The sequence below is a fragment of the Schistocerca nitens genome, chromosome 7 (genome assembly GCF_023898315.1).
Source record: "Schistocerca nitens isolate TAMUIC-IGC-003100 chromosome 7, iqSchNite1.1, whole genome shotgun sequence".
In the NCBI taxonomy this organism is placed as follows: domain Eukaryota; kingdom Metazoa; phylum Arthropoda; class Insecta; order Orthoptera; family Acrididae; genus Schistocerca; species Schistocerca nitens.
This window is the reverse complement of record NC_064620.1, coordinates 389,139,602-389,165,963: the sequence shown is the minus strand read 5'-3', so window position 1 is coordinate 389,165,963 and position 26,362 is coordinate 389,139,602. Positions and strand designations below refer to the sequence as shown.

Sequence of the window (26,362 nt, the reverse complement as noted above, 5' to 3'; positions counted from 1 at the left end):
CGACTCATGCCCCGTCATCACAGCTTTAATTCCGCCAGTACCTCTTCTCCTAGGTTCCAAACTTCACAGAAGCTCTCCTGCGAACCTTGCAGAACTAGTACTACTGGAAGAAAGGATATTCCGGAGACATGGCTTAGCCACAGCCTGGGTGATGTTTCTAGAATGAAATTTCCACTCTACAGCGGAGCGTGCGCTGATATGAAACTTCCTGACAGATTAGAACTGTGTGCCGGACCGAGACTCGTACTCGGGATCTTTGCCTTAGGCGGGCAAGTGCTCTACCAACTGAGCTACCCAAGCACGACTTATACCCCGTCCTCACAGCTTTAATTCCACAAGTACCTCTTCTCCTACCTTCAACAGAAGCTCTCCGGCACACAGTTTTAATGTGCCAGGAAGTTTCATATCAGCGCACACTCCGCTGTAAAGTGAAAATTTCATTCTAGAAAGCGGTTCTGCTATGGAAAAAAAAAGAAAAAGTCATGCCAGATAATTACTCCTGATTTTGAGGCTGTATGGCAGGCCACAGTCAGGTTGGTATCACACCGCTGTCCAATACCTCTCTAGGCATGTCTTCACCCTGTAATCTCAGTTGAGTATAATTGCCTTCAGTGATGACTCCCGCTTCGAACTGAGCCCCGATCACCTGTGAAGACGTGTCTGGAAACGCTATTGACGGCGGTAGGATAACTGACTGTCGCTGGTCTGGGGTGCCACTTCATTTCATAGCAGCTCCAATTTGGTTGTCATCCGTGGCACTCTTACACCACACGGTACGTCGACGATACTCTACATTCCGTTTTGTTGTCCTTGATGGTAAGCCATCCTCAACTTACATTTCAGCAAGATAACGCCCACCCGCACAAGGCGAGAGTTTCTACCGATTGTCTTTGTGTTTGCCAAACCCTATCTTGGTCAGCAAGGACGCCGGATCTCTCCCCAATTGAGGACGTATGGAGCATTATCGGCAGTGCTCTCCAACCAGCCCGCGATTTTGATGATCTAACGCGCCAATTGGGCAGAATTTATAACGATATCCCTAACGAGGACATCCAAGAACTTAATCAATCAATGCCAAGCCGAATATCTGCTTGCATAAGGTCCAGAGGTGGACCAACGCATTATTGACTCGTTCAGTTTGTGTCCTCTTTCTCTTGAATGAATGGTAATCATTTGTTTCTACGTACTTGTACGTCACATCTACCGATTTCTGTTCCATTCGAATAATTCCTTCGTGGGGCGTCGCTTTTTATTTATTTATTTATTTATTTATTTTTCTGGATATCAGAGTCACCTCTTCGCTGTGGCATAATAGATTTTGTAGTTGACAGTTTCCATTTACTAATGCTAATGCCTGATACGACAGCAATGCTAATCTTAATTTTGAATCATTAAAAAAAAAAAGTCGTTTGAAGGAATCAGGATTTTTCAATTGTGGCTGGACTTTGTTAACTAGCGTTACTTAAAAGACGATGTATGTTAATTGAAATATGAGTAAAGATACATCTACAACTTGCGTAGTACTTTGCCTAGACAAATATCAATTTCAATTACGCAATGTTCTGAGGTAATCAAACGTATGATACGCATCACAATAAGAGAGTAATTTCTTTTGATTTTGGCATTTTTCTAGCGATTTTTGCTTTGTATGTTTTTAGCCCATCCACCCCTCTTTCAACCTCCAACAATCAGTATATTACAAACACGATTTGCATGCGAACTAAATAGTCAGTTTACGAGGGGCTGCCATACCTTTTGGATGCAGTGAATTATCTGCATACCTAAAATTATATTAAATTTGATTTGATTTACAAGACTCATCGCAACTATGAAGGAGGGCTTGTTTGACGCCATGTGTATCACGATAACGCCACAAGCCACAACAATACAATTAGCTGCCTCGTGTGAAGGAGGGCAGTTGCGCGAGCAGTCCTGACACGCTATCGACGGATGAAGGAAGCAGACGCTACGACAGCTACAGGCACTGTTTTCAAGATGTATTGTTTTTGCCTAGTGTGATGGTGGAAAAGTGATGCAGCGAGGTATTTCGGTGCATCGCACTCGTGTTATTGTTTTTGTACTCAACAATAACAAATAAACACGAGGCAATGTTTCTGGTTCAAATGGCTCTGAGCACTATGGGATTTAACTTCTGAGGTCATCAGTCCCCTAGAACTTAGAACTACTTGAATCTAACTAACCTAAAGTCATCACACACATCCATGCCCGAGGCAGGATTCGAACCTGCGACCGTAGCGGTCTCACGATTCCAGACTGTAGTGCCTAGAACCGCTCGGCCACACCGGCCGGCGGCAATGTTTCTGTTTGATATTTACAAAGTCTCAAAACGTGTAAGGCGTCTACTTATACTGTAGCAGAACTATCCTGCCTGGCGATCTTCCCTTGACACACTTTGCTGTTTGAGATATAGTTTCTTGGAGTTTATATTTAACTTTTCCTTCGTACTGCTGACCAGTATCTACAGTTATAGCTCATCGTCGTCACTCAGATTTATTTCTTTTCGTCGGAGTGATTAAACAGGAAAATGGCTCATGAAAGGTTCGGTTTGATAATGTTGAAACGTGATTAACGTAAAAATTGTAATTATTAATTGTTCCAAGAAAGAGTGCTCTAAACACACCACACGGAACAGTCTACTATGTGCTGCAATTATTGTTTAAACTTTCACAATCAAGCTTTCCGTCACCAACATGACAGCTCAGAAAACTGCTAACCAGCGCTGTCACGAATACTACGGTATGTATAACGAGTCCGCACTTGCCAACACCCACCAACGACGGCTTTCACACTCTGACGGCTCGCTGCTCGCAGCTGAAACACTGCAACAGCGCATCTAGAATCTCGCGCCAGGGAAGCTCACCTGCTGTTGTACCGGCATGAGAATCGATACTGGCTGGTCATGACGAGATCTAATGAGTGAAAGAATACACAGAAAGTAAATAGTAGGGTTGGAACTTTAATGGTGGCAACTATTTAATTACAGCTCGTACAAAACAGATACGTGTTTCAAAGTTTTGCTGACCTTCAAAGTCGTCACCAGCACTGTGTATACCACGTCGCCAGCGAAGTGGAAGTCGCAGGACAACTCTTGGCAGTGCCAGTTGTGTTGACAGTTCGAGCGACGCGGTCTATTACCCGAAGAATTTGTAGCAGTTCTGAAGCGAATGCCGTGAAGTGTTTCCTTTAGATTATAAATCTGAGTTGAACTCACGAGGGCTTAAGTCATGAGAGTGCAGTAAGCAGAATAGCACTTAGCAGCCCCATCAGTCAAAGAAAGCAGTAACAGTTTGCACTGTACGTGCTTGAGCATTGTCCTGCAAAATGATGGTCAGGTCCTGCAGAAAGTGTCATCACACCTGTCTCTATCCTGTTCATTTTTGGAACACAACCTACGACCTACACAACCTACGACCAGCTTAGAGACAGAAGTGATGACACTTTCTGCAGGACCTCACTATCATTTTGCAGGACAATGCTCAAGCACGTACAGTGCAAGCTGTTACTGATTTGTTTGACTGATGGGCTGCTAAGTGCTATACGACCTACTGCATTCCCCTGACTTAAACCCTCGTGAGTTCAACTCTATTTCTAAACTGAAGGAAATACTTCACGGCATTCGCTTCAGTACAAATTCGTAGGGGCAACAGACCGCGCCGCTCGAACTGCCAACACAACTGGCACTGCTAAGGGTATCCAACGACTTCCGCATCGCTGGCAACGGGTTATACACAATGCTAGTGACATGCTTGAAGGTCCGTAAAACTTTGAAACATGTATCTATTTTGTACGAACTGTACATAAATAGTTGCCATGCCACTATTGAAGTTCCTACGCTCGGTTTTTTTTGTGAGGGAATACACAGAAAGTAAATAGTTATAAGTAATGTGCGCTAGGATGCGGTCTGCTCACAACACCTCAATCAAAAGCTGAACGGTGGACATGCAACTCTGGGCAATCAACGACCACACCGCCACACGGTTGTGGACTAGAGAATCTGCTGACTGGGACTCGTTTTCTGTGAGCTACACAGTACATAACAGGGAGATCTGGGGAGGAGGGTGGGGGGGTATGGCCAATAGTGCGAGAAACCACATTGAAAATCGAGAGCCAATGCTATAACTGCAATTTCAACCTGTAAAAAAATGAATTTGGGAAGCCTGTTATTAGCAGGAAAGGAGACAGCCGTCTTCATAATTTATAAAATTTAAATAAATTTTATAAAAAAGCTTTTACTGCCTTGAATGCAACTGACGTTAGACAATTAAAACATGATGATTAGTTTCGGTTGTGCATAACAACCATCATCAGATTGTTCAAAAAGGCAGGTGAATATGCACTGAACAGTATCAATAGTGAAAAACATGGAGTCCTATTTAAAAAAATCAACCATACTAAGGCGCATCAAGGGTGAGTCAGGTCGTAACCCATAAACGCAGGTAAAAAAGAGGGGGCAAGGCAGTTGGATAAGAAAAATTACGTCAGTCATCCATTACATGTATTTGTAAAACAGTGAGAAAGCTTTATGGAGTAGCAACAAGAATTAAAAGCTGTTCCATCATAATCCATCATAAAATAATAGCCATCGTTACATTATACTGTATATACACTCCTGGAAATTGAAATAAGAACACCGTGAATTCATTGTCCCAGGAAGGGGAAACTTTATTGACACATTCCTGGGGTCAGATACATCACATGATCACACTGACAGAACCACAGGCAAATAGACACACGCAACAGAGCATGCACAATGTCGGCACTAGTACAGTGTATATCCACCTTTTGCAGCAATGCAGGCTGCTATTCTCCCATGGAGACGACCGTAGAGATGCTGGATGTAGTCCTGTGGAATGGCTTGCCATGCCATTTCCACCTGGCGCCTCAGTTGGACCAGCGTTCGTGCTGGATGTGCCGACCGTGTGAGACGACGCTTCATCCAGTCCCAAACATGCTCAATGGGGGACAGATCCGGAGATCTTGCTGGCCAGGATAGTCGACTTACACCTTCTAGAGCACGTTGGGTGGCACGGGATACATGCGGACGTGCATTGTCCTGTTGGAACAGCAAGTTCCCTTGCCGGTCTAGGAATGGTAGAACGATGGGTTCGATGACGGTTTGGATGTACCGTGCACTATTCAGTGTCCCCTCGACGATCACCAGTGGTGTACGGCCAGTGTAGGAGATCGCTCCCCACACCATGATGCCGGGTGTTGGCCCTGTGTGCCTCAGTCGTATGCAGTCCTGATTGTGGCGCTCACCTGCACGGCGCCAAACACGCATACGACCATCATTGGCACCAAGGCAGAAGCGACTCTCATCGCTGAAGACGACACGTCTCCCTTCGTCCCTCCATTCACGCCTGTCGCGACACCACTGGAGGCGAGCTTCACGATGTTGGGGCGTGAGCGGGAGACGGCCTACCGGTGTGCGGGACCGTAGCCCAGCTTCATGGAGACGGTTGCGAATGGTCCTCGCCGATACCCCAGGAGCAACAGTGTCCCTAATTTGCTGGGAAGTGGCGGTGCGGTCCCCTACGGCACTGCGTAGGATCCTACGGTCTTGGCGTGCATCCGTGCGTCGCTGCGGTCCGGTCCCAGGTCGACGGGCACGTGCACCTTCCGCCGACCACTGGCGACAACATCGATGTACTGTGGAGACCTCACGCCCCACGTGTCAAGCAATTCGGCAGTACGTCCACCCGGCCTCCCGCATGCCCACTATACGCCCTCGCTCAAAGTCCGTCAACTGCACATACGGTTCACGTCCACGCTGTCGCGGCATGCTACCAGTGTTAAAGACTGCGATGGAGCTCCGTATGCCACGGCAAACTGGCTGACACTGACGGCGGCGGTGCACAAATGCTGCGCAGCTAGCGCCATTCGACGGCCAACACCGCGGTTCCTGGTGTGTCCGCTGTGCCGTGCGTGTGATCATTGCTTGTACAGCCCTCTCGCAGTGTCCAGAGCAAGTATGGTGGGTCTGACACACCGGTGTCAATGTGTTCTTTTTTCCATTTCCAGGAGTGTAGTTCTATCAACAGAAATAAAAATGAAACCATCCCAGTCAGACTGGAAAGACATCTTGGTGATTCTAACATAAAGAATTTTAAGATCGCTGGTAACGAATTGGAAGTCGAAACTGCAGCACTGAAATGTTTTATTCGATATTTTTACATTATTCAACCGAAATAGTAGTCACATTCATCGCTTGCGTCATTATCGCTATCAGAAGTATCGCTGTCGTGTTGTCCACTGGGAGATGGCTCGAAAACCTGGTCTTTTATATCAGGTGGCATATTTTCATCTTCTTTAATTGTCTCGAGCTGAGTGGATACGAAGATGTCAGAAACCGATGGAATACGTTATGCATCGTTTTCTCACAGGAACATTTGCTCGTAACATCTCGGTGACACCTGATATCCTTATCCCGGGCTTCCTGTGCATCTTCAAATAGCCCATCAATCGGCAATGGAGCAGCTTCGATAGTGGTACATCCGTGCATGACAACTGCGTGATCTGATAACAGCATCGGGCATTATTGCAGAATATTGTGCACTGCCGCACAGTTGAAAAATGACCGTCCATTAACAACGCGAAAATCTGCTCACACAAATATATCTGAACTCGCTAACTATACTATTAAGATAGTAGGACAGTCATTTACAAGTTTGGAGCCGCGCAGAGGAATTTTTGTATCCAACGATTTTGGATATCATCGGTAGTAGTTTAGTTTTAAGTCGATATACGTCATTACACAGGCTAAAAAAATCATAAACATACCATTTAGTTTTATCCTGACAGCTATGCAGGATCACTGTCATATACCAAACAGGCCATACAAACAGTACGTCATTCGGGAGGACGACGGTTCAATCCCGCGTCCGGCCATCCTGATTTAGGTTTTCCGTGATTTCCCTAAATCGCTCCAGGCAAATGCCGGGATGGTTCCTTTCAAAGGGCACGGCCGACTTCCTTCCCCGTCCTTCCCAAATCCGATGAGACCGATGACTTCGCTGTCTGGTCTCCTTCCCAAAAACAACCAACCAACCAACCAAACAGTACGTCAAAAATGTGTCGTCTTCCGAATCACTGTTTACCGACAACGGTCATAGCACTGCAGCATCGGACAAGTATGCACCAGTGCGATCTACACAGGACTTCACAACAGATATTTTTACGACTGACATAGTGGCTTTATTTAAACACTGCCTGACGACAACTTACTTCCAGTATAACAACGAGTTTTACGAACAGATCGACGGGGTGGCGATGGGAAGCCAATTTATTTATAGAGATCTTCGAACAGCGAGCGCTGCAGACTGCTAGTAAAAAGCCAGCGAAATGGTACCGCAATGTTGATGAGACATTTATAGTGTGGACTCATGGTACAGTTTACGATGGAGAAAGAGAGCAAATGTCAACTCAATTTCCTGGATGTATCGGTAATTAAACGGGTGGATGGGACGCTTGGCCACAACATATATAGAAAGAACACTCACACGGATCGATACCTCCACAAGGAATCTAACCATCATCCTGGGCAAAGAAAGAGGTGTCATGAAAACCTTGGTGGACGGAGCCAACAAAATCTGCGGGCCGGCTTACTTACAAGATAAACTAAATCACTTATAGTCAGCCTTCATAAAAAATGGATATACCAGCAAGGAAATTGTTCGAGCCCTGCATCAAAGAAGAAAAGAAGCCAGAAGTCCAGAGCAACAACGGTGACCTACTGGAAAAGTTTTCCTACCGTTCATTAATAAAGTCACGGACCGTATCGGGAAAGTTCTGGCCAAGTATGGGATCGAAACAATCTTGAGACCCGCCAAGAAGATTAAGGAATATTTAAGAACTGCAAAAGACCCCCGACACCCCCTAGAAACACCTGGGGTATACTAAATTCCATGTAGTTGTGGACAAGTATATATTGGAACAACGAAAAGAAGTGTAAACACCCGCTTGGCCGAACATAAAAGAAACTGTCGCTTAGGACACATCGAAAAATCGGCCGTAGCTGAGCACGTTGCGCGCACGTATAGAGAAGCAATAGTGATTCACAAACACTATAACAATTTGAATAGAAAAGAGGAAGTTTTAAAGTTAGAGAAAGACCCCCGACACCCCCTAGAAACACCTGGGGTATACTAAATTCCATGTAGTTGTGGACAAGTATATATTGGAACAACGAAAAGAAGTGTAAACACCCGCTTGGCCGAACATAAAAGAAACTGTCGCTTAGGACACATCGAAAAATCGGCCGTAGCTGAGCACGTTGCGCGCACGTATAAAGAAGCAATAGTGATTCACAAACACTATAACAATTTGAATAGAAAAGAGGAAGTTTTAAAGTTAGAGAAAATATGGATGTCGACGTTGCGCCAGCAGAATGACAATCGATTACTCTTAATAGAGAATGATGACCCCTTCCAAACATAGGCATACCGTCGGCATCACGTGACGAATGGTGGTGCCCTCTGTGCGCTCTATAAATGCGAGAGTACCTGGAGCCTCAGTGCCATCCATAACACGGATTCCTACATCTTCTTCCCCTCCGCCGGTGTGCCCAAAGGTTCCATCCTTTCCCCTCTTCTGTACCTCTTGTATACGGCGGACATGCCGCCGTCGTCACCCCCCCGTCCACCTTCTCCAGTTTGCCGATGACACCGCCTTCCTTGCCCTCGCCCCCACCCTGCAGCGCTCTCAACACCTTCTCCAGTCCCATCTTGACCGTTTCACCACTTGGTGCAACCAGTGGTTGCTTAAGGTCAATCCTTCCAAAACCCAGGCGATCACTGTAAGCAAAACCACCCCTTCCTTCCGCCTCCTCGATTTGTATTTCACCATCTATGGCCGTCCTATCGCCCTCACCCCCACCCTTAAGTACCTTGGCGTCACCCTCGACCGTCGCCTCTCCTGGACCCCCAACCTCAGACAATCCAAGCCAAGGCATGCTCCCGACTCTGTCTCCTTAAGCTCCTTTCTGGCCGTACATGGGGTCTGGACCCCTCCACCATCCTCCATACCTATAAATCCCTCATCCGCCCTATCCTCTGCTACGCCCACCCTGCCTGGATCTCCGCTCCCCCTACCTTTTACAAATCCCTTCAGATCCTAGAACGCCATGCTCTTCGCCTCGCCTATCGCATACGTCTCCCCTCCCCCACGCGGATCCTGTACGACCTTATTCCGTTCCCCCACCTCCTCCTTTTCCTCGAACGGATACCTCCCGTAAACTCGATCCCCCTCATCCACTTGTCTCTCCTATCCTCTCCCGCCCCCATCTGCTGCCGGGCCTGTATTTCCATGTCCCACCTGCTCTCCATCTCTCCACGCTCCTTACCCTCTCCCAAGGTGGCTTCGGCCAGCTCCCCCTCCCTGATGGTGCCATCCTCCCCTCCATCTACCCCTCCTACCAACTTTGATCTTCCTCCCTCTTCCTGTGTTTGTTCCTATGGGCACCCTCTCTCCCTTCTCTCCCCCTTCCCTCCCTCCACCCTTTCTCCCCACTCTTCCCCCGGGCTTCCCCTACCCCCATACCTTCATTCCTCCTACCATCTCCTCTGCCATTGGCATCTTTGCTCTCCCCTCTCCCTCCCCCACCCCCTTCTTCCCCTCTCGGCAGGTCCCCGGACTCGCACACGTTAAGTGGACATTCGCGCGCTGGAGATCATCGCCATCAGTTTCTCGTGTGTGTGCCATCGTGTTTGTGGTTTAGTGTTCTTCGCCGTCACGCTCCTTCGTTCACCTGTACCGTCTAAGTCGTCAGTGTTTGTGCGCAGAGCCGACAGTTTTTAGTGTTTTTTCGGCGAGTGTGAACGGCTTCGTGTTATTTGTTTCTGTGTCTACTGTTTTTTGCCCCCCACTTTGTTCAGTATCTTCTGTGTCTCCTTTGTATTTTCATTATAAAACTTGCGGCTGAAGAGCAGCGTAGTATGCTGCTGCCAGCCCACATTATGTAAGGTGTTAAAATAACAATAAAGAAAAGAAAAAAAAAGAGCCTCAGTGGCAGTAGCCGGACGACCTCAGAAGATGTCTCCCACAGATGGAGACGAAACGTTACGTGGAAATTTTATACATTGACCACGGCCTCTCAGCCCGGAAGTTTCAACTGAAGACAACACTGGCCGTGAAAGCCTACATTGTCTGATTTTTCTATTTCTGTTCCGTCCAGATTTTGAAGCGAGTTGGCCCACTGTGCGGCGGTCGGAGCCTGCCTCCGCGGCATTGTGTTTCCTACAGCGCCAGGCACAGAACTTTCGTTGCACGTGATCCGCCCATTATTCCGGGTATGGTCCACGTCCTGGGAAATACTACACAAGACGAGTGGTCGAGCCACTGTAAAACATGTGCAGTGTCTGCAGCACTGGAGACTCTGCGTACGTCCGCAGCTCGTGGTCGTGCGGTAGCGTTCTCGCTTCCCGCGCCCGGGTTCCCGGGTTCGATTCCCGGCGGAGTCAGGGATTTTCTCTGCCTCGTGATGGCTGGGTGTAGTGTGATGTCCTTAGGTTAGTTAAGTAAAGTTCTAGGGGACTGATGACCATGGATGTTAAGTCCCATCGTGCTCAGAGCCATTTGAACCATTTAAAGTCTGTGTACAGACAGAGATGCGCAACGTGGCTCTCGGTGCTCGGTACAGCGCACAGCGCTAACCGGGCTGGGAGCAGGGCGGAGGAGAAGCGCGGAGAACAGGTCCCGCCCCGCGGTCATCGACTCCGCACGCCGCCAGCTGCGCCCTGCCGACACCCGACCATCCTCCCACTACCGCCCGCGCTCTCAGCCAGCAACACTGTCCCTCAAACTGGCGTGGCTGTTGTAGCTCTCGCTGTTCGCCGTCCGAAGCCTAGTTATTCACATCAACCCTAAAACGATTATAGTGTTGACTACAGGGCTTTTGGTAGCACCATTATCGGCGCCCTTAAGTAACAGAATCCAGTGAGTGTTCATCGGAGGTGAGGGTATCATCTGGACTGCCCCAGGGAAGTGTGGTAGGTCCGCTATTGTTTTCTGTCTAAATAAATCATCTTTTGGATAGGGTGGATAGCAATGTGCGGCTGTTTGCTGATGATGCTGTGGTGTACGGGAAGGTGTCGTCGTTGAGTGACTGTAGGAGGATACAAGATGACTTGGACAGGATTTGTGATATGTGTAAAGAATGGCAGCTAACTCTAAATATAGATAAATGTAAATTAATGCAGATGAATAGCAAAAAGAATCATGTAATGTTTGAATACTCCATTAGTAGTGTAGCGCTTTACACAGTCACGTCGATTAAATATTTGGGCGTAACACTGCAGAGCGATATGAGGTGGGATAAGCATGTATTGGCAGTTGTGGGGAAGGCGGATATAGGTCTTCGGTTCATTGGTAGAATTTTGGGAAGATGTGGTTCATCTGTAAAGGAGACCGCTTATAAAACACTAATACGACCTATTCTTGAGTACTGCTCGAGCGTTTGGGATCCATATCGGGTCGGATTTGGGGAGGACATAGAGGCAATTCAGAGGCGGGCTGCTAGATTTGTTACTGCTAGGTTTGATCATCACGCGAGTGTTACGGGAATGTTTCAGGAACTCGGATGGGAGTCTCTAGAGGAAAGGAGGCGTTCTTTTCGTGAATCGCTGCTGAGAAAATTTAGAGAAGCAGCATTTGAGGCTTACTGCAGTACAATTTTACTGCCGCCAACTTACATTTCGCGGAAAGACCACAAAGATAAGATAAGAGAGATTAGGGCTCGTACAGAGGCATATAGGCAGTCATTTTTCCCTCGTTCTGTTTGGGAGTGGAACGGGGAGAGAAGATCCTAGTTGTGGTACCAGGTACCCTCGCCACGCACCGTAAGGTGGATTGCGGAGTATGTATGTAGATGTAGATGTAGATGAATATCAACGCAGATACGGATTCACGAGGTCAGCAGACTCCCCCCCTCCCACCCCAAAGGCTTTTATGTTTTCACACTTTCGTACACTGATGAAATAATTATTACGCCTGGTCACAGTGAAACAGTGCTGCTTGCTGCTTCGTGGCTATGCGGAACAAATGGTTCAAATGGCTCTGAGCACTATGGGACTTAACTTCTGAGGTCATCAGTCCCCTAGAACTTAGAACTACTTAAACCTAACTAACTTAAGGACACTACACACATCCATACCCGAGGCAGGATTCGAACATGCGACCGCAGCGGTCGCGCGGTTCCAGACTGTAGCGCCTAGAACCGCTCGGTCACAACGGCCGGCTGTGGCTTTGCGAGTAAATGATGCAGTAAGAAGAGTAGAAAATCTGATGCGAACTATCCTGACACGTGTTAGTGGAAATCAATATTAGGTCTGTCCACCCTAGGCAGCTTTCAGTGAGATCCAGAAAGCTTTCAGTGAGATCCAGAATGAGATTTTCACTCGGCAGCGGAGTGTGCGCTGATATGAAACTTCCTGGCAAATTTAAACTGTGTGCCGGACCGAGACTCGAACTCGGGACCTTTGCCTTTCGCGGCCAAGTGCTCTACAATCTGAGCCACCCACGCACGACTCACGCCCCGTCCTCACAGATTTACTCCTGCCAGTAGCTCGTCTCCTACCTTCCGAACTTTACAGAAGCTCTCCTGCGAACCTCAGATTGTAGAGCACTTGGCCGCGAAAGGCAAAAGTCCCGAGTTCGAGTCTCGGTCCGACACACAGTTTTAATCTGCCAGGAAGTTTCATATCAGCGCACACTCCGCTGAAGGTAGAAGACGAGGTACTGGCAGAAGTAAAGCTGTGAGGACGAGGCGTGAGTCGTGCTTGGGTAGCTCAGATGGTAGAGCACTTGCCCGCGGAAGGCAAAGGTCCCGAGTTCGAGTCTCGGTCCGGCACACAGTTTTAATTTGCCAGGAAGTTTCATATCAGCGCACACTCCGCTGCCGAGTGAAAATCTTATTCTGGAAACATCCCCCAGGCTGTGGCTAAGCCATGTCTCCGCAATATCCTTCCTTTCAGGAGTGCTAGTTCTGCAGGTTCGCATTCTGCAGGTTCGCACGAGAGCTTGTGGAAAGTTCGGAAGGTAGGAGACGAGGTACCGGCAGAAGTAAAGCTGTGAGGACGGGGCGTGAGTCGTGCTTGGGTAGCTCAGATGGTAGAGCACTTGCCCGCGAAAGGCAAAGGTCCCGAGTTCGAGTCTCGGTCCGGCACACAGTTTAATCTGCCAGGAAGTTTCATATCAGCGCACACTCCGCTGCAGAGTGAAAATCTCATTCTGGAAACATCCCCCAGGCTGTGGCTAAGCCATGTCTCCGCAATATCCTTTCTTTCAGGAGTGCTAGTTCTGCAGGTTCGCATTCTGCAGGTTCGCACGAGAGATTGTGAAAAGTTCGGAAGGTAGGAGACGAGGTACTGGCAGAAGTAAAGCTGTGAGGACAGGGCGTGAGTCGTTCTTGGGTAGCTCAGATGGTAGAGCACTTGCCCGCGGAAGGCAAAGGTCCCGAGTTCGAGTCTCGGTCCGGCACACAGTTTTAATCTTCCAGGAAGTTTCATATTAGCGCACACTCCGCTGCAGAGTGAAAATCTCATTCTGGAAACACCCCCCAGGCTGTGGCTAAGCCATGTCTCCGCAATATCCTTCCTTTCAGGAGTGCTAGTTCTGCAGGTTCGCTTCTGCAGGTTCGCACGAGAGATTGTGAAAAGTTCGGAAGGTAGGAGACGAGGTACTGGCAGAAGTAAAGCTGGAAGGACGGGGCGTGAGTCGTGCTTGGGTAGCTCAGATGGTAGAGCACTTGCCCGCGGAAGGCAAAGGTCGCGAGTTCCAGACTCGGTCCGGCACACAGTTTAATCTGCCAGGAAGTTTGAGTGAGATTTCTGAACGTCCGTGGGCTAATGACAGCACACTCTTCCTCAGGAGCCAAAACAAGAGAAGATGGTGATGTTGGGCGCTGAGGTATGGAGAGAAGTCGACGTTCGAACTCATTCCATTGCGATCATGTCGGGACTTTCAGCACTACAATTCATTTCAGGAATGTTACTGTCCACAAACCAGTGCCTCACAGATACTATTTTAAGAGAGAGTGCATTGTCATGCTAACATAAGCATCGACTGCCAATAGTCTCTTTACTCTACGCAATATACAATGCTGTAAAATGTGCACATATCCTTCTGCATTCAGCGTTTTCTTAAGTGCAATAAGGGGAAAACACTATAACCACGAAAAACGCGCCTCTACCGTAACACAACATCTCCTATACGTCAGTTTTTCCACTACACATCGTGGCAGGTAACGTTATCTATACATTTGGCAAACCCAAATCGTACGTCGGACTGCCACAGGGTACAGCGTTATTCATCAGCCCAAATCACTCGTTGCCAGTCGTCCAGTGGCATACATTACTTCAAGTGTCGGTTAGTATTGACTACATCTATGTGTGGCTTAGAGTTGCCCGACCATACTACCCCATTATTTTCAACTCCCTACACACATTGTGCTAGATGGACTGCTACAGCACTTTGGAACTCACGACTGATTCCTTTCTCTGGATTCCATGAGATTTTTTACAGAAGACCTCCACAATGCTCGACGGTCCCTGTGCCTTAGTACATGATGTGTGCTTGGCCTTGATTTAGCTGTGGTTGTTCCTACGCGTTTCCACTTCTCAATCGCATCACCAATAGTTGACTAGGGGCATCTTAAGAATTGTTGAAAAGTCCCTGATGAGTAACTCTTGTAAAATGGAAATGAGCGTTTGGCGTCATTGGCCTGGAGGCCCCTTACGGGGCAGGTCCGGCCGCCGTGGTGCAGGTCTTGTTACATTCGACGCCACATGTGGCGACCGGCGCGCAGGATGGGGATGAAATAATGATGGAGACAACACAACACCCAGTCACTGAGCGGAGAAAATCCCTGACCCAGCCGGGAACCGAACCCGGGCCTGTAGTACGACAATCCGTCACGCTGACCACTCAGCTATCGGGGCGGACAGTAACTCAGGCAACACACAATGACTAATCCACGTTCGACCGATCCATTTTGCTGTCACTGCTTCTCTACTAAACGAAATCCTCCCCTCTTTCTTTTATACTTGCGGCTCCGCCTCTCGCTACATCTAGGGCTCAATTCCGCATTTCATCGGGGTGTCTGGACACTTTTGATCAGATAGTGTATCGAAGCAGAGCAGAGACGAATAGAGTAATCATTACACCGCCGACAGGGCCGCAAATGGAAAAAATCGATTGACACATGCAGCTTTCACAAAGGGAAGATTCTTATTGCCCTGCGCCTGGGAATCAACATCTTGGAATTTGCCAAGGTGGTCGGCAGCTCACTTGCTGCTCTCAAAAAGCATCTGTGGAAAGTGGATGAAGGACGGTCACACGAGGAGTACGATTAGCCGAGAAGGTATTGGACGTTCACTACTCGTCACAGAACGTGGAGGTCGGAGGCTTGCCCGTTCTATAAAGCAGAATAGGTGGCGATCTGTGGCAGATTTGACGGCAGAGTGAGATGCTGGTGCAGGCACATGTTTAGTGCACTTTGTAGATAGTGGGACTCTGCCCCAGATAAATCCTACCTGTTCTCACGTTGATCCAACGACATTGACAGTCACCGTTGTAGTAGGCAGAGGGTCATCCAGATCCGACTGTGGGTGTAAACGCGTCGACTTATCGGATAATTCACGTTTCTTGCTCCACCAGGGCGATGGTAGCGCCCAAATATGCCTTTATGCAGACGAACTGGTACTCGAAACACGCATCGCCGCACGGAGTCAGACCGCTGTAGCTGGAGACAGTATTATAATGGTTCAAATGGCTCTGAGCACTATGGGACTTAACTTCTGAGGTCATCAGACCCCTAGAACTTAGAACTACTTAAACCTAACTAACCTAAGGACATCACACACATCCATGCCCGAGGAAGGATTCGAACCTGCGACCGTAGCGGTCGCGTGGTTACAGACTGTAGCGCCTAGAACCTCTCGGTCACCCCGTCCGGTGACAGTATTATACTATGGGGTATATTCACCTGGTGTTCCCTGGGACCTGATGTAGTAATCGAAAGTACCGTGACATTTCTAGACTACGTTATTGCGGAGCATATCAATCCCTTTAATGCTTTATGTCTTCCACGACGGCGATGATATCTTGTAGCAAATAACTGTCCAAGGACAGAATCGTGCTTCGGTGATCTGAGGAGCGTGACAGTGAATTCATGCTGATGTCTTGGCCATGGAATTCGCCTACTTTTAATACGTTGGAACCCATCTGGGACTCTTTTGGGAGTCACCTTCGTGCCCACAAACAACCAGCTCGAAATTTACGGGAATAGCGTGACCTGTGCTTGGACATTAGTGGCGCATACCTCCAGAAACCTTGACTGGAAACCTATCAAGGATTTTTAGATCCCATGACACCCAGAATCTAATTGATCTAATCATCAGCATTGGACATTTTATGTTTTTTCTTTCACAGTAGTCTGCTCACTGATGCCATTGCACAGCGATATATTTCAAGCGAAAGTTCGTATCCCTTGTAATCCTTTGTGGCGCCATTAGATGTGGCACCGCAATGACCACAGGTAGAATCCTACATCAATGTGGTGCAAGGTCCGCAGCATTACCTCCAGCTTGTGTACGGAACGCGTGCCTTACTGTAATGTAGTTTGATGCTCTCTGCTTTTGTTCCATTCATATTTTTGTGTTTCGTGAAACTGCGGTCAAAAATTTTAATTAATCAGAAAAAGGATGGGAGAAATAGAATAGGAAACCGGCAAGCGAGTTAAGACTCGTTGGGAAGTACTACACAGCTTCAAAAAAAGCGACAACGAAGATGCAGCGAAGTATGCACGACAACAAAAGATGTTAACGTCAGTTATTACTCATTTTGACCACATGTCACTTAAAAACTATAATTTCTGCTGCTAAGCCATCTCAGTCGTATATGAATTCGGCAGAGCAAAATCTCATCGTTTTGGCAGTGCTTCAAAAAAATAAGCAGACATCTCGAGGTTTCCTAGCATCTAGGCTCCATGGCTGTTCATCTCAAAACGAGTCGTTTATTATAAGGAAATATAGTTGTTCAGTAATCTATCTCAGTGGGAGTAGCAGTTTACTGAGAAACTAGGAGTCAGAGCCCATTATCAGAATTTTTTGTTGAATTTCTGTAGTATTCTTGAATTAAAGAAAGACAGTTATGTTAGCGCTATCCATGAATTTTTTAGGGAAGAAAGAAGGACTTTAATAACAGAAATCTATATGCTTAAAACTTATTTAAAGATTGGAACTAAATCACACTGCACAGCTATACACTGACAGATAATTGTTCTCACTATGGAATTCCGTTTGATTGGTTAATTAATAACTGTTACTGTATCTAAAGTATTCATTATTCTCAGTGGTTAACAGAATAATAAATAAATAATTCGCTTTTAATTCTTACCGTCACGCAGCTTTCTCGTCTTCCTGAAAAAGAAAAAAAAATGGCACTTAGATCAATTAGCTCTTACACTCCACATATACGAATTTCCAAATTTCATAGAAACTAGGGGGAATAAAGTAGCATGGAAAGTGAGGGCCTCAGAAAAGGCGAGGAACTCTACAAATTACAAGCAGACGTTAACACAGGATACTTCTCACTTGCTTGCACGAGTCTCGCCCATGTGGAAGCACTCGCGGCCCGAGCGATTGCAAAGGAATCTCTAGCCAGGTACAGCCACCACACATCCGCAGGTTGCCGACAGCAAATGGTAAGCGAGTTCGCGAGTGCACGCGTGAAACCGGACAACCACACGAAACTGCGTGAGGCTAGACAGAAAGGAAACGATTCTCCTGTAAGAAAATAAAATAACGGAAAGCCTGATTTTCCTGAAGGCAATCGATAGTGACAGAAATAAGCAGCATTTCACTCATTTACATCCATCATTAGCCACTGTCCACAGACCTGTGTCCACAATCCTAGCGATTAGTGAAAATGCTAATAACGGTGAGGTAACAAAAAAAATGGTTCAAATGGCTCTGAGCACTATGGGACTCAACTGCTGAGGTCATTAGTCCCCTAGAACTTAGAACTAGTTAAACCTAACTAACCTAAGGACATTACAAACATCCATGCCCGAGGCAGGATTCGAACCTGCGACCGTAGCGGTCTTGCGGTTCCAGACTGCAGCGCCTTTAACCGCACGGCCACTTCGGCCGGCAGGTGAGGTAACACTTTCATTTTATATTGTATAAAGTACGACGTCAGAATTGTGAGAGTTGCTATTGTAGTAATATATCAGTTCCATGACACACGTAAATATCAAATTTTGCGATGAATGCTTTTCAAATGGCGTATTTTTCTGAATTAAAAGTTCTTCCGACTCATGCTAAAGCGATGGACTGAGCACAGATTTAAAGAAATTATTATTGTTGTTGCTGTTATGGTCTTCAGTCCGAAGACTGGTTTGATGCAGCTCTCCATGCTACTCTATCTTGTACGAGCCTCTTCATCTCCTATAACTACTGCAACCTACATCTCTCTGTATCTGCTTACTGTATTCATCTCTTAGTCTCCCTCTACGATTTTTACGACCCACACTTTCTTCCAATTCAAAATTTGTGATCTCTTGATGTCTCAGAACGTGTCATATCAACCTATCCCTTCTTTTCGTCGCGTTTTGCCACAAATTCTTTGTCTCTCCAGTTCTGTTCAATACCTTATTAGTTACGTGATCGTCCCATCTACTCTTCAGCATTGTTCTGTAGCACCATACTTCGAAAGCTTCTATTCTCTTTTTATCTAAACTGTTTATTGTCCATATTTCACCTGCATACATGGCTAAAGCACAGACAAGTACCTTCAGAAAACACTTCCTAACTCTTAAATCTATATTCGATGTTAACAAATTTCTCTTCTTCAGAAATGCTTTTCTTGTCATTGTCAGTCTACACTTTATATCCACTCTACTTCGGCCATCTTGCCAAAATACTAAAACGCATCTACTGCTTTAAGTGTCTCGTTTCCTTATTAAGCTCCTTAACATCACATGATTTAATTCGGCTGCATTCCATTATCATTATTTTGCTTTTGTTGATGTTCATCTTATATCCTCCTTTCAAGACACTCTCCATTCCGTTCACCTTCTCTTCCAAGTCCTTTGCTGTCTCTGACAGGATTACATTGCCATCGGCGAACCTCAAAGTTTTTATTTCTTCTCCGTGGACGTTAAATTCCTATTCCAAATTTTTCTTTTGTTTCCTTTACTGCTTGTTCAATATACAAATTGAATAACTCCGAGGATAGGCTACAACCAGGTCTCACTCTCTTCTCAACCACTGCTTCCCTTTCGTGCCCCTCGGCTCTTACAACTGCCATCTGGTTTTTGTACAAATTGTAAATATCCTTTGGTTCCCTGCCACCTTTAGAATTTGAAAGAGGGTATTCCATTCAATATTGTCAAAAGCTTCCTCAAAGTGTAAAAATGCTATAAAAGTAGGTTTGCCTTTCCTTAACCTATCCTCTGTGAGAAGTCACAGAGTAAGTATTGCCTCGCGTGTTACTACATTTCCCCGGGATCCAAACTGATCTTCCCCGAGATCTGCTTCTACCAGCTTTTCCATTCTTCAGTAAATAATTCGCGTTAATATTTTGCAACCGTGACTTATTAGACCGTTCGGTAATTTTCTCACATGTCAGCAACTGCTTTCTTTGGAGCAGGAATTACTGCATTCTTCTTGAAGTCTGGGGATATTTCACTTGTCCCATACATCCAGCGCACCAGATGGACGAATTTTGTCATTGCTGAATCTCCCAGGGCTATCAGTGGTTCTGACGGAGTATCGTCAACTTCCGGGCCCTTGTTTCGACTTATGGTAGATCTTTCAGAGCTTTGTCAAATTCTTCTCGTGTATCATATCTACCATCTCATCTTCATCTACGTCCACTTCCCTTTCTATAAATTATTATCAATAATAAAAAGATGTTACCACACATATGGCACCACGTAATTTTAAATTTTCTTTTGCTCCATACTAGAGGTGGCCACCTTACTTACTTTGGATGAAAAAAAGTTGCAGCTTGGATGGAAGTGTTTGGGTCAGCCGCAACCGTAAGAAAAAAAATCAGCAGTGATTTCCTAAGGATCGTATCCGTCGACTGCACGAGAAATTTGTGCGCTCCGGGTCTGTCATCAATGATTGTAAAGAAAACAGTGAACGTCCAAGAAGTATTCGTGTGGTGTCACCGCTAGACACCACACTTGCTAGGTGGTAACTTAAATCGGCCGCGGTCCTGTAGTACATGTCGGACCCGCGTGTCGCCACTGTGTAATCGCAAACCTAGCGCCACCACATGGCAGGTCACAAGACACGGACATGACCTCGCCCCAGTTGTACGGACGACATAGCTTGCGACTAGACCTACCAAGTATTCCTCTCATTTGCCGAGAGACAGATTAAATAGCCTTCAGCTAGTCCATCGCTACTACCTAGCAAGGCGCCATGTGTATCATTGCTAATTGCTTACTACTATGCAAGAGATGTATTTCAACAAGAACAAGACTACATTAAAGTTAAGTATATTAAAATCTCTCTTCTTTTCTTTATAGTTTTTCATCCAGTCTCCTGTTTCAGAATTTACGCCCGTCTGCGTTAGTTTCGCGTGCACCTAGCCACTCATTGTGTCGAGACCTTAGGGAATCGACACAACAATATTTTGGCGACGAGGTGTGGTGCCGCGCCCCCGTTGCAGTCTTTGTGTTCTATTTGCTCTAATTTGCTTGTGTCATGGCTTCGCCGCATTCTCCAGATGTACTGTCCGAATTTTTTCGCTTGCAGAATCAGCAGACGCAGGCGTTATTGGAAGCCCTTGGACAGCTCGTCCAGGGTCAACGTGCGCTGCAAACCGATGCGGCGGCAGCCGCTTCTTCGCTACCGCAGCCACACAACGCTGTCGCACCGCCATTTAGGCCCTTCGAGGCCACAACCGAAAGCTGGACTGAGTGGGCCGATCAGTTCAACTTCCACCTCACTGCTTATGGAATTCAAGGTAAAGAGCGGCAGCCGTTTTTGCTTTCTTGTGTCGGTGTGTCTACCTACCGGGTGATAGTGAAATTGTTTCCCCGACGCGACGTAGCAACTCTGACCTACGAGGAAATTTTGTCTGCTTTGGATGCCTATTTCAAAGAAACAGTAAATGTAGTTGCCAAACGGTATACGTTTTTTCGTACAAAACGTACGGCCGGTCAGACTAACAGGGAGTGGGTAGCAACTTTGCAAGGACTTACTAGAGACTGCGCGTTTGCCTGTGAATGTGGCCTCCCATATTCAGATACTATGGTGCGTGATGCAATTGCACAGAACGTTTCTGATGTTCGCATAAGGGAACAGATTTTGAAACTAGTTAATCCCTCCCTGCAACAAGTGATAGACATTTTGGACAGGCAAGACACACTTGACTTTGCTCAGGAATCATTTGAAACTTCGCCAGCAGTGTGTCACATTAATCGGCCCGCCGGGCCCGCTGCACGGGACGCTAAGCGGCCCTCGCGCCCGACTTCGCTGCGGCCGCCTAGCTTGCAACCACGTGCGCCGCGTAAGCAAGCAAATGCAGTGAAATCTTGCCCGCGGTGTGCCACTAGACATTCGCGTGAAAATTGCCCGTCACGCCAAGCTCTTTGCTTTTACTGTCACAAGAAAGGACATGTACAAAGTGTTTGCCAGAAAAAGTTAAGATCAGACACTCACACCCATTCCAGGCCCTTTGCTTCGCGCCGGAATCGAACCCAGGACAATCAGGCTCGTGGACCTTCGCCCATGGACATTAATGTAGTTCATTCCCACCCATCCAGTGACACTTTAGCTAACAGTGACTGTGTTCGTCCCACCCAAAGTGTGCGTCGACGTCGCCGGAAATCCCGTAAAGTTGCAAGTGCTTCTGGACCTGTATCAGTTCAAATTGCACGAGACAGTCGCTCTTGTCGTCAACAAGACAATAAACTTTTTGTGGACTTAGACTTTGCAGGAAAAGTGATACCATTCCAGCTCGATACCGGAGCTGCAGTTTCATTGCTCAATCACGACACGTACAAACAACTGGGCGCCCCGCCATTGCGTGCCGCAAATGTTACGTTAACTAGTTACTCAGGACAGCACATACCTGTGTTAGGACAGTGCAGCCTTATTGCAACATACAAGGGACAGACAAAACTTGTGTCATTTTATGTTCTTCGTTCCTCTAGTGCAGTGAACTTGTTTGGTTTAGATTTGTTTCAATTGTTTAATTTGTCTATAGTAAATCAGGTCCTATCCGTGAATCAGACTGTGCCTTCCGCCAGTGTTTCTAGTCTTTGTGCAGAATTTGCAGACATTTTTGCACCGGGCCTTGGTTGCGCTAAGAACTATGAAGCGCATTTGGAACTGAAAGACAACGCGCAACCAAAATTTTTCAGAGCGCGCAATGTTCCCCACGCATTGCGTGATGAGGTCGCAAAAACATTAGCCGAATTAGAATCTCAAGGTGTAATTGAACGTGTGCAGGCTTCTCTCTGGGCCTCACCCTTAGTCATTTTGCCAAAACCTTCCGGAAAACTGAGACTTTGCGTGGACTTCAAGGCAACTGTGAATCCACAACTGGTGACTGCTACTTTTCCTTTGCCCCGCCCGGAAGATCTTTTTGACAAACTGTGCCCGGGAAAATATTTTTCAAAATTGGACCTAGCAGATGCGTACTTGCAAATACCTGTGGACGAAGAATCCCAGCGCGTCTTAGTGGTCAACACGCATCTTGGCTTGTATCGCTTCAAAAGACTGCCCTTCGGGTGTGCATCCGCCCCTGCTTTGTTTCAGCAATATTTACAAACTATTTGTGCGTCGGTCCCTACTGCTGCGAACTATCTGGACGATATTGTGATCTCAGGAAAGACAGAAGCCGAACATTTGCAGAATCTCCGGACATTATTTCAGGTATTGCGTCAGAATGGTCTTCGCTTGAGGAAGGACAAATGTGTGTTTTTTGCTCGTGACTTACCGTACCTGGGCCATGTCATAAATGCCCAAGGTATACATCCGAGTCCAGAGCACCTTCGTGCCATTCAGGACTTGCCGTCACCGCAGAACTTAAAACAGCTACAGAGTGTGCTGGGTAAGGTAAATTTTTATCATAGGTTTGTGCGCAATGCTTCTTCCATTTCAGCTCCGCTTCATCGCTTACGCCGTAAAGGTGTTCCGTTCGTCTGGACGACGGAATGCGAACGCGCCTTTCGCCAGTTGAAATCGGCGTTACTTTCCAATACTTGCCTTACGCCATTCGATCCCCGAAAACCCCTTTTGTTGATGGTAGATGCATCGGATTTCGGGATCGGTGCTGTGCTTGCGCACAAAGATGGCTCGCATGATCGCCCTATTGCCTTTGCGTCAAAATTGCTCTCATCTGCGCAAAGAAATTATTCACAAATAGAGAAGGAAGCTTTGGCTCTCGTGTTTGGTGTTTCAAAGTTCCATGACTTCTTGTATGGTCGTCACTTTCCCATCATCACGGACCACAAACCGTTGACATCCCTTTTTCATCCGAACAAGCCTGTACCTCCACGTACAGCGCAGAAATTCATTCGCTGGTCTCTTTTTCTCTCGCAGTACCGCTACGATATCTTGTATCGGTCCACTGCTAAGCACGGAAACGCTGATGCGTTGTCCCGTTTGCCTGTTGCTGAGGATAAAGCATTCGATTCTTCCGAACTTGCTTGCATGTTCATTGATTCGGAAGCCGATGACGTGGTCGCATCGTTTCCGATTGATTTTCGTCGTGTAGCTACTGCCACAGCTGCTGACCCTGTCCTTGCTACTGTTTTGCGTTTTGTTGCTACGCACTGGCCCTTGTCAAAGTCACGGATCGAAGATCCTTTGGTTCGCCGTTTTTTTGCTCACAAGGAGAGACTTTTTGTACGACGTGGTGTTTTGTTGTTGCGTTCCGATAATGATCAGTCCAGAGTCGTGGTCCCACGTTCGTTACAGTCATCTGTCTTAAAGCTTCTTCACCAAGGACATTGGGGTATAGTGCGAACGAAACAGCTTGCTCGTCAGCACTGTACTTGGTTCGGAATCGATGCTGCGATTACGAATATGTGCTCCTCTTGCGTGGCGTGTGCCGAACAACAATCCGCACCGCCGCGGAAATTCTTTGCTTGGCCGAAAGCCACTTCCCCTTGGCAACGCTTGCACATCGATTTTGCTGGTCCGTTCTGGAATGCTCGATGGTTGGTTGTGGTTGATGCTTTCAGTAATTTTCCTTTTGTTGTCCGGATGTCTTCCACGACGTCTTCTGCCACCATCCAAGCCTTGTCTGCTATCTTTTGCCTTGAAGGTCTTCCGCAGACTATTGTTTCCGACAATGGCCCACAATTCATGTCCGCAGAATTTCAGTCGTTCTGCAAGGCCAATGGTATTCAACATCTGACATCCGCGCCGTTTTCGCCTCAGTCAAACGGTGCCGCTGAACGATTGGTCCGGACTTTCAAGTCACAGATGTTGAAATTGAAAGAGTCGCATTCTCGGGAGGACGCTTTGTTGCTCTTTTTGTCCTCATATCGCTCTCAGCCCCGCGATGGTCGCTCGCCGGCTGAGTTGCTCCATGGTCGTCCTCATCGAACTCTGATGTCTTTGCTGCATCCGCCACATCAGGTTCCTGTGCAGCGGCAGACTCCTGCTTTTGCTCCTGGCGACGTTGTCTATTATCGCAACTATCGCGGTTCACAGCGTTGGCTCGCAGGGCGCATTCTTCGCTGCCTCGGCCGCGCGATGTATTTGGTTTTGGGGGCCTCTGGTGAGGTGCGTCGGCATCTCAATCAGCTGCGCCTCTGTCGTCGCCTGGGTTCTGCCGCTCCCCGTCTGCTTTCAGCGACGGAGCCGTCAGGTCAGCGCCCTGGGGACCCATCTACTGGCTCGCCTCCTCCCCAGGTGTTACCGACGATGCCTTCCATTTTGCCTCATGGCGTCGCGCCGCCGCAGCCGCCGCCGGCGCCGCCAGCAGCGGACGCTTCGCTGCAGCCGCCTCGCGCCTCTCTGGGTCACGCGCCGCCGCTTGCTTCCCGTGACCAGCCGTCCTCCGCCATGGACCTCTTGCCCGCTCCGGACCAGATGTCGTCTTCGCCCGTCGGGTGCTCCGACCACATGGAGGTCGACCCCGCGGCTCCTCTTATATCATTACGTGCGCATACACCTCATGTTGACGTGCACCCTGGACTAGGTTTGCAGGCGTTTCCTAGCTCCCCTCGGACCGAATGGCCGGGTGCGGGTGGCACAGCCTCGCCTGTTGTTAGGCTCCCCACCTCATCGCATACGTCAACATGGGGTCCTCCCCACGGCGGGCGGAAGCCTTATCTCACGACCGTTCGCCGATTTGCGGGGGAGGAATGTGGTGTCACCGCTAGACACCACACTTGCTAGGTGGTAACTTAAATCGGCCGCGGTCCTGTAGTACATGTCGGACCCGCGTGTCGCCACTGTGTAATCGCAAACCTAGCGCCACCACATGGCAGGTCACAAGACACGGACATGACCTCGCCCCAGTTGTACGGACGACATAGCTTGCGACTAGACCTACCAAGTATTCCTCTCATTTGCCGAGAGACAGATTAAATAGCCTTCAGCTAGTCCATCGCTACTACCTAGCAAGGCGCCATGTGTATCATTGCTAATTGCTTACTACTATGCAAGAGATGTATTTCAACAAGAACAAGACTACATTAAAGTTAAGTATATTAAAATCTCTCTTCTTTTCTTTATAGTTTTTCATCCAGTCTCCTGTTTCAGAATTTACGCCCGTCTGCGTTAGTTTCGCGTGCACCTAGCCACTCATTGTGTCGAGACCTTAGGGAATCGACACAACAATTCGAATGGAGTATAACATCATAAAAGATAGGAAGAGAATAGAAGCTTTTGAAATGTGGTGCTACAGAAGAATATTGAAGGTTAGATGGGTAGTCATGTAACTAACGAGGAGACACTGAGGAGAATTGGAGAGAAAAGAAATTTGTGGCACAATATGACTAGAAGAAGGGGTCAGTTGATAAGACACATTCTGAGACATCAAGGAATCACCAATTTGATACTGGAGGGAAGTGTGGGAAGCAGATTCAGCAGTTATTCGAGGATGAAGAGGCTGGCACAGGATAGAGTAGCATGGAGAGCTGCACGTAACCAGTCTTCGGACTGAGAACTACAACTACAACAACAACAACAACAACAACAAATGCTCAAGGTGCGATGATCAGGTATCCAGGGAAGTCAAGTATGAGATTAGCAATGGAAACCGCAGTCGCGCGGACAAGTGTCATAAGAATTCTCCAACTCTATCTGGCAATGCAGCCGCACCACATTCAAGTGATACAGGCCCTGTCTCACGCCGATAAAATGCT

General features: G+C 47.4%; 1 protein-coding gene across 2 annotated transcripts in view; it reads right to left on the bottom strand.

Annotated features, from left to right (window-relative positions):
- The window catches only part of LOC126194711 (uncharacterized), a 965,948-nt gene that overhangs the window by 703,235 nt on the left and 236,351 nt on the right, over positions 1-26,362 (bottom strand). For both annotated transcript variants that reach the window (XM_049932947.1, XM_049932949.1), the window contains exon 2: positions 17,413-17,435. The gene's annotated coding sequence lies outside the window, so the exon portion shown is untranslated. The remainder of the gene's footprint in view (positions 1-17,412; positions 17,436-26,362) is intronic.